Genomic DNA, 7,830 nt, shown 5'->3' on the forward strand with positions numbered 1-7,830 from the left:
GAGGTGGGTGCCAAGAGGATGGCGCTGGTTTCTTTTCAGTGGTCCCCAGTGACAAGACGAGGAGCAATGGCCACAAACTAAAACTTCACCTCAACATGAGACAGAAATTCTTTACATTGGGGGTGGCAGAGAACTGGAACAGGCAGCCCAGGGAAGTCATGGAGTCTCCTTCCCTGGAGACACTCAAAACCAACCTGGGTGCGTTCCTGTGTAACCTGCTGTAGCTGACCCTGCCTCGGTGATCTCCAGATGTCCCTTCCAACCCCAAGGACTCTGTGGTTCTGTGATCCCCCAGCCCAGGCCCTCACTCTGAGGGCACTCAGGTGTGCTCTGAGGGGCAGCAGGGAGGGAGTGTGAAGCCTGGGGGGAACCCACAGCAGGTGGAGGGCGCTGGCCGTGTGGGACATCCATGTTCAGGGCACTGGGAAGCAAGGCTGACAGGGGATGAGGAGAAAGGGGCAGCAGCAGCTCTGCATGGGGCAGATGCACCTGGCCCACCTGCTGAAGCCTCTGTCCCTGTGGTGTCTGAGGCACAAGCCTCAATTACGCCTTTCCCACAGCCGGGGCGTGTGTGGTGCCGCTCCTCCATGCGTGCCTGAGATCCAGGTGTCTCTGTGAGGTGTGCTGGAATTGCCTCCTAGTCATCGGTTTGTGCAGGCTGGCGGGAATTGCCTCATGGATTTGGCATGAGCCTAACTGGAAAAGGCTTGAGAAAAGCATGTGCTCACTTCTCAATCCCTTCAGTGTCTCGATTACTTAATGTACATATCAAAGAGACCTGTTCTGTGTGGCTGTTATTTATCAAGGCACTTCTGTGCCACGTGTCTCTTTTAAGGGCATGTTACCTCCTGCCAACATCCAGAGCTCAGAAAAGACTATTGAGGACACAGCCCAACATACAGGAAAGGATTCAGTTCAAACCTGGGTCACTGATGTGGGATGGGAGTACAATTGCTGACAAGCAGCGTGCTGGAATTCCCTCACTCACTTACTGCCAAATCTGATTTGCATAAAAAAAGTAGAATCACAGAATGGTTTGCATTGGAAGGGACCTTTAAGATCACCTCGTTCCAACCCCCTGCCATGGGCGGGGAGACCTCCCACTAGGCCAGGTTGCTCAAAGCCCCATCCAGCCTGGCCTTGAACACTGCCAGGGATAGGGCATCCACAATTTCTCTGGGCAACCTGTTCCAGTGTCTCACCACCCTCAAAGTAAAGAATTTCTTCGTAATATCCTATGTAAACATGCTTTTCAGTTTAAAACTATTCCCCCTTGTCCTGTCACTGTCACTATATGCCCTTGTAAAAACTCCATCGATCTTGTGGGGTCCCTCCAGGTACTGGAAGGCTGCAATTATGTCACCTTGGAGCCTTTTCTTTTTCAGCTTGAACAATCCCAATTCTCTTAGCCTTTCTTCATAGGAGAGGTGGTCCATCCTGCTAATCATCTATAGTTTAGGAATGAATTCCAGAACCAGTATGTCCAGTAATTAAAGCCTTTTGGTATCAATGTGCTTTCCACTCAAAAAGCTGTGAAAATTGTAGCAGAGGCAGGATGTTCCTGCTGAGCATTAAAATCTAGATTAAACTGAGATTATATAATTGTTACATCTGAAAGTAGATATCAGTGGCAGAGATATTTGTCAGGCAAAAACCTCCTACAGAGAGGAGGTTTTTGCCTGACAAATACATTGGATCTTGAAAGTATGTGGTTTCAGATCAGTGAAGGTTTCAGATACTTAATTCTTGTGACATTTTCTACTTCTTTACTTACTTTCACAATCACATTTTTCTGGGGGAACTCTGCTAAACATTTATGAAAATCAGTGTAATTACTCATTCTGAAATATGAACATATCTTCGTCATAATAGTTTGGGATATTTAAGGTTCTCTGGCTGTATTTTAAAATAACTTCTAGATTCTTAAATACCTTTTAAAAACTAGCAATGGGTTTTTTTGGGCTTAGGAAGACAGATTTGGTGCATTCTTAAAAAGAATTATCCAGAGAAAACAAATAGTCCTATTATCCTGCAATGAGCAGGGACATCTCCAACTCAATCATTTCACCAACCTGTCCAAGCTGACCTTGAATGTTTGCAGGGATGGGATATCTACTATTTCTCTGGGCAACATATGCCAGTGTTTTATCACCCTCATTGTAGAAAACTTCTTCCTTATATTTAATCTAAAACAACCCCCATTCAGTTTAAAACCATTAGCCCTTGTCCTATTACAACAGACCCTCCTAAACTCTTTGTCCCCCATCTCTCTTGTAGCCCCCTTCAAGTACTGGAATGCTGCTCTAAGGTCTTTTCCAGGCTAAGCAACCCCACTCACTCAGCCTGTCTTTATAGGAGAAGTGCTCCAGCCCCCTGAGCAGCTTTGTGGCCTCCTCTGGACTCACTCCAGCAGGTCCGTGTTGGGACCCCAGAGCTGATGCAGCCCTGCAGGTGGGCTCTCACCAGAGAGGAGCAGAGGGGCAGAATCCCCTCTCTCACCCCTGTGCCCACGCTGCTTTGGAGGCAGCCCAGGGCACATTTGTGTCTCTGGGCTGTGAGTGCCCATGGCTGGGTCATGTCCAGCCTCTCATCCAGCAGCACCCCCAGGGCCTTCTCCCCAGGGCTGCTCTCCCTCTGCCCATCTGCCAGCCTGTGCTGGTACTGGGCTTGCCCCAACCCAGGTGCAGCACCTTGCCCTGGTCTGGTTGAACCCCATGAGGTTCCCATGGGACCGGTTGCTGATACCTGTGGATGGCATCCCTTCCCTCAGGTGTGGCAGCTGCACCACTCAGCTGGGTGTCACTGGCAAATTTGCTGTAGGTGCACTCCATCCCTTTGTCTGTGTCATTAACGAAGATATGAAATAACACAGGTTCCATCTGGGCTCCTGAGTGACATCACTTGTCACAGATGTCCATTGGGACTCTGAGTCACTGACCACCACCCTCTGAATGTGACTGTCCAACCAATTCCTTATCCACCTAGCAGTCTACCCATCAAATCCATCCCTCTCCAGTTTGGAGAGAAGGATGTTGTGGGGTGCCATGTTAAAGGCATTACAGAAATCCAGATAAAAGACATCTGTAGCTCCTCCTTTTCCCACTGATGGAATCAGCCCATCATAGAAGGCCACTGGGTAGGTCGGACAGGACTCACTCTTGGTGAAGCTGTGTTTGCTTCCAGGATCTTTTCCCACTTTGCTCTGCACTAGCCATAGAACAGACGAGGCTTTGCCTAGTAGTACCAGGGTATTGTGGAGCTGATATGTGATATATTAATTTCAGTTGTCCCTCTAGAAAGGATAAATATAAGCTTAATGACTCACTGCAGTTTCACCTGTGCACTAAAACAGCACTCAGTCTTAAATTCTGCAGCATAAGCTTATCTGTGCTTTCTACACAGGGAGAAACACATGTGGATGTGAACAATGTTTATCTAGAGGAAAGCTAACAGACATATCTAGTCTGCTTTCTCTCATGTGTTACCTCCTCTCATGTGTTACCTGAAAATGCTTTTTCTCTGTTCTTTGGATATTTGTGTTCAATCACTTAAATATTATTAGCTGCTCTATGTTCAATTGCACTCAGATGGCATAGCAAAAAACTAATTTCTGCTGGTGCAGATAACATTAACTCTTCTGTGTTTCAAAATACATTTTTTTCTTTCCGCAGTAGAATCCAAGGAGTTCCTTCTCATGAGCTGTGTTTGGCCTGAAAGCTAAGAAGCAGGAGGTGAGGTGAAAGACACCACCACAGGTATTCTGTTAAAAACAATGTCCCTTTAAATTTATGTTTGCATGCACTGGAGTGATTTCTATTCTAATCATTGGAGTGATTCCTATTTCTAAATCACTGGAGTGATTTCTGGTCTGTCCTGAAGAGGTGGATCGAAAGTGTTGCATAGTGACATAAGTTTTGTTCAGTTGTATCAATCTGACTCTAGCTTGATCATCACAGGATGTTTTCTCTTCCCAAAAAAAATGTATTTGGGCAGCTCATCCATGATAGAGGAGACACATGAAATCATCATAATCATCTTCATCATGGTCAATTTGTTATAGAAATATGAAATCTTACCATTGGTAGCTCAGCACACATAATTTAAGATAGTTTTCCATTTTGAATTGCTAAATTCATCCTTTCAGCTTCTGTACTGGTAGACAACCATGATCTTCTGTGGCTGGAATTTCTGCTGGCTGCTGAAATTCCATTCTGAAGTTAGTTATTCTGCATTGAAGCTACTTATTTCTTGATGTGATGGTTTTATCTGTGAGGCAACAGGAAGAGTACACCTTCCTCACCTCAGGGGTTTTGCTCCTGTACTAAAATGCCTCTTGTCATCACGTAACAGCACTTACACAAGAACTCTGAGTACCCAGCACCACTGAAAAACTGCCCCCTCCTATCCTGTACAAATGGATGTTTCTTACCACCTGCAGCAAAAAGTGTTATTAATCTTTTTTCTAGTTTAAGGGAGGAAGACATGGCTCCACTAAGTGGCAGCAGTAAGCATCATTACTGCCACCTTGCTGAATTATTTTTATATTTGTGAGAGATTTAATATAAGCTGGTGCTCATGTTACAATAATATTTATTCCTCTTTTTCCTCAGGGGCTTTGATTTCATCATTTCTAAGACAGATGAATAAACTTGTGCTTAAGGAATCTACCAGTAACCTTTTCAAATACTCTCACAGGTTCATGTTTTGCAGAAATTCTCATTTGGTTATGAATTTTACATATGTTATTATAATATTAACTTAGCTGTTGAAAAACACATCATATGGGCCTCCACGCACTACATTGGGTGCTCCACAGATCAGTTTTACAGCTTCTCTGCAGTGGCCAGGCAGTCCCAAACACAAATTCACCTTTTACAAAGTTGGTAGACTGTATTTTACAAAATCCAAGATGCATCACTACTTATTTTATGGCTGTGTCCAGACCACAAACTGTTTCAGTTTGTACATTTGGAGGACATTGCTGAAGCACAATGATGGTGTTCAAAAGTCATGTCAGGGGCTTTACATACTGTAGAAGTAGGGGTTAAACCCTAAGGTCCCAGTTCTGCTAATCAATGCACATATCACTAATGCTGTTAACTTCCATGCCTAAAGCAGGGAAGCTTATTTTCCATTTCCAAAGATGCCAAAGCTGTCAGTAAACATATCCCCACACACTGTAAGTATAATCTTATATAGCAATCTCTATTACTAATTTCAGTCATTCTTGAAAAGTCACTGATTGTACTTCAGTACCAATACATACCTTACAGGTACTGAAGTCAAATCACAGCTTGTAACAAAGTTCCTAAGCAGATTCCTGTGCTGCCCCAGCTGCATTTCTGAAAAGCTGTTACCTAAACATGATGACTCCATGTGGCATGCTGGTAGGGAACCTGTATTGCTTTGTCTACAGACTAAAGCACATGAAGTGCTGAAAACAGAAAAACTGGAACATGTGCAGTTTATTTTTGTATGCTGGTTTGATCTTGGTTAACCAGCATTAAGAAATCACATCCAACAACACTTTTGCAGTTTTTGTCTGTGGTCCATTTTGAAACTGGCTGGACACATTTTCAGTGTCACACTGCAGAGTATTTACAGAATTACTTTTTCCTCCCAACTGTAAGTGGGAAACAAAGATAACCCAAACCAGTCTTCTAGTTTCATATTGAAAAAATCAAAAATTAAAATGTTCCTGAAGTGTATTACTCTTCACAAAAAGAAGGGCAAGTTACCTCAGTGTTACTATTGCTTATGATTGGCACAGAAAACTCCCCCATGCAGCTCCATTATTTTCATGTACCATAGAAGTTAATTATATTAAATCCTACATGCCAGAAGTTCAGGGAAAGGAAACCCCATTACTTGCACTGTTTGTGTGTTCCAGTGACTTCTATTCTATCCAATCTCAAAGAGCTGTAACACAGCATTGTGGGGATGAGCTTCATTTACACCTCAGTTAAAACAATATAAATCTGCTTTACTTCAAAGCATAATACAAATAAGAACCAGGGCTTGTATTTCAGGTAGAATAATACAGTGGATATTTTTCTTCTAAATTTAGTTTCAAAAGAGTAGGAACTAAACACAGCCACACATGCTTCATCTTGATTGATCCATGAAAGGTATTTTCAGTCAAAAATAATTTTCAAGTTTACCAGAATTAAATTTAAAAAATAGTAAAAGAGTGTCCTTGCAGCTCAAGGAGGATTTATGATTAGAGGAGACACAGCAGATGCTTTGTGCCTTTGCTCTCTTTGGCCTCTTGTACACGGATGAACAACAGGCTGCATGTGGATTTATTGTCTTTTGTAGAAAAAACTATGACACTGCCACCACAAGGCAGGAAAAGATTGTTATTGTTATTTTAATATCCTACAGAAGTATTACAGATTTGTTATCATGCCAAGAAACATGCTGGATATACCCATGGAGGCATCACTTGGACTGCTCTATTTTATCTGAAATCCAGTTATTTATCATAGAATCATAGAATATTAAGGGGTTGGAATAGACCCTAAAGACCAACTGGTCCCAACCCTCTCTGCCATGGGCAGGAACACCTCCCACTAGACCAGACTGCTTAAGACTATATCCAACTTGGCTTTGAATGGGTTCATAGTATCCATGGGTTCCCAGATTTTGAATGGAATCATGGAATGGGTTCTGGTAAAAGGCAACGTTCCAGCCACATACACAGATCACTGCTGCAGAATCTGACACCTCTTATGCACCCTAATGATCATCTGCTCATCTCGCTGCTTTTTAATCAATATGGATTTTCTCTTCCTTTAGATGTGAGCAATGCATAGAAATCCAGCTTAGTGCCAAAATGCCCTCTCTCTCACTTCTTCCTCACACCCGTGCACAATCACACACACAGGATATGAATAAAGGCTGAGCTATGACACCTGGATTTCTAGAGCATGTGCCTGGGTGTGTGCTACTCTTGCCACCAGCACCACCATCCCTGCTGAAGGAGAGCCAGCACTGGGCCTCGTGGACCTGTGCTCCTCCATATGGAGTGAAATGCAGTGCTGGCTCCAGAGGAGCTCTCAGGAGTTCTCAGAGTCACACAGGTTCACACTTGTTACTGATTTATCTTGTGCAAGATATGCTTACCACTTCTGTTGGAGTACCTTCCATGGATTTATATTATTCCCTATAGAAACAGTGCCTCATATTTAAGCTTTCCCATCCTTCCTATAGTACCACGATCCCTCATGGGGTGCCATTTATGTAAGAAAACAGGTATGGTGAGGAAGGTGTCTGCTGACAGTGTATCTGAGGCGTGGTAATCTATCCTGGAATGTGTTAATGAAACACGCCAGAGATATTACAGTGACGAGCAGGAGAGAAATGGGTGTGACATACTGAGATGCTGGGGCACCTTGCTGTATGTATTTGCTGTCAACACAGTGCAGACCCAGCATATGCTATTAAGAAATCATCCTTGCAGTTGCATTTCATCCCTATAATGCAATAATTATACTTAGAAGCAAGGGATGTGTAAGTAGCATACACACTGCTTTTGTCCCTCTGTTTGACCAGACTTCTCCTATAGCGAGGAATAAGCTCCCATGCTCTCAAGGCAGGACAGCATGGAGGCTCTGGTAATACTAACCTATGTAGAGAACCCCAAGTTTTAGACACGTGCCCTGAAAAATTGATTTAAAGCAGTGGAAGGGCCTGAATACAATAGTGGGAAAGGACATGATCCTGAAACTGCAATTTCTGAAATTAGTGGGCTTTGACAATGCCAGTTTCCACCCTCTATGAAATAGTTTATTTGTAATAGACAGTCCACACAATGCCATAACAAAGTGA

This window comes from Ammospiza caudacuta, chromosome 1 (assembly GCF_027887145.1).
Source record: "Ammospiza caudacuta isolate bAmmCau1 chromosome 1, bAmmCau1.pri, whole genome shotgun sequence".
NCBI lineage: Eukaryota > Metazoa > Chordata > Aves > Passeriformes > Passerellidae > Ammospiza > Ammospiza caudacuta.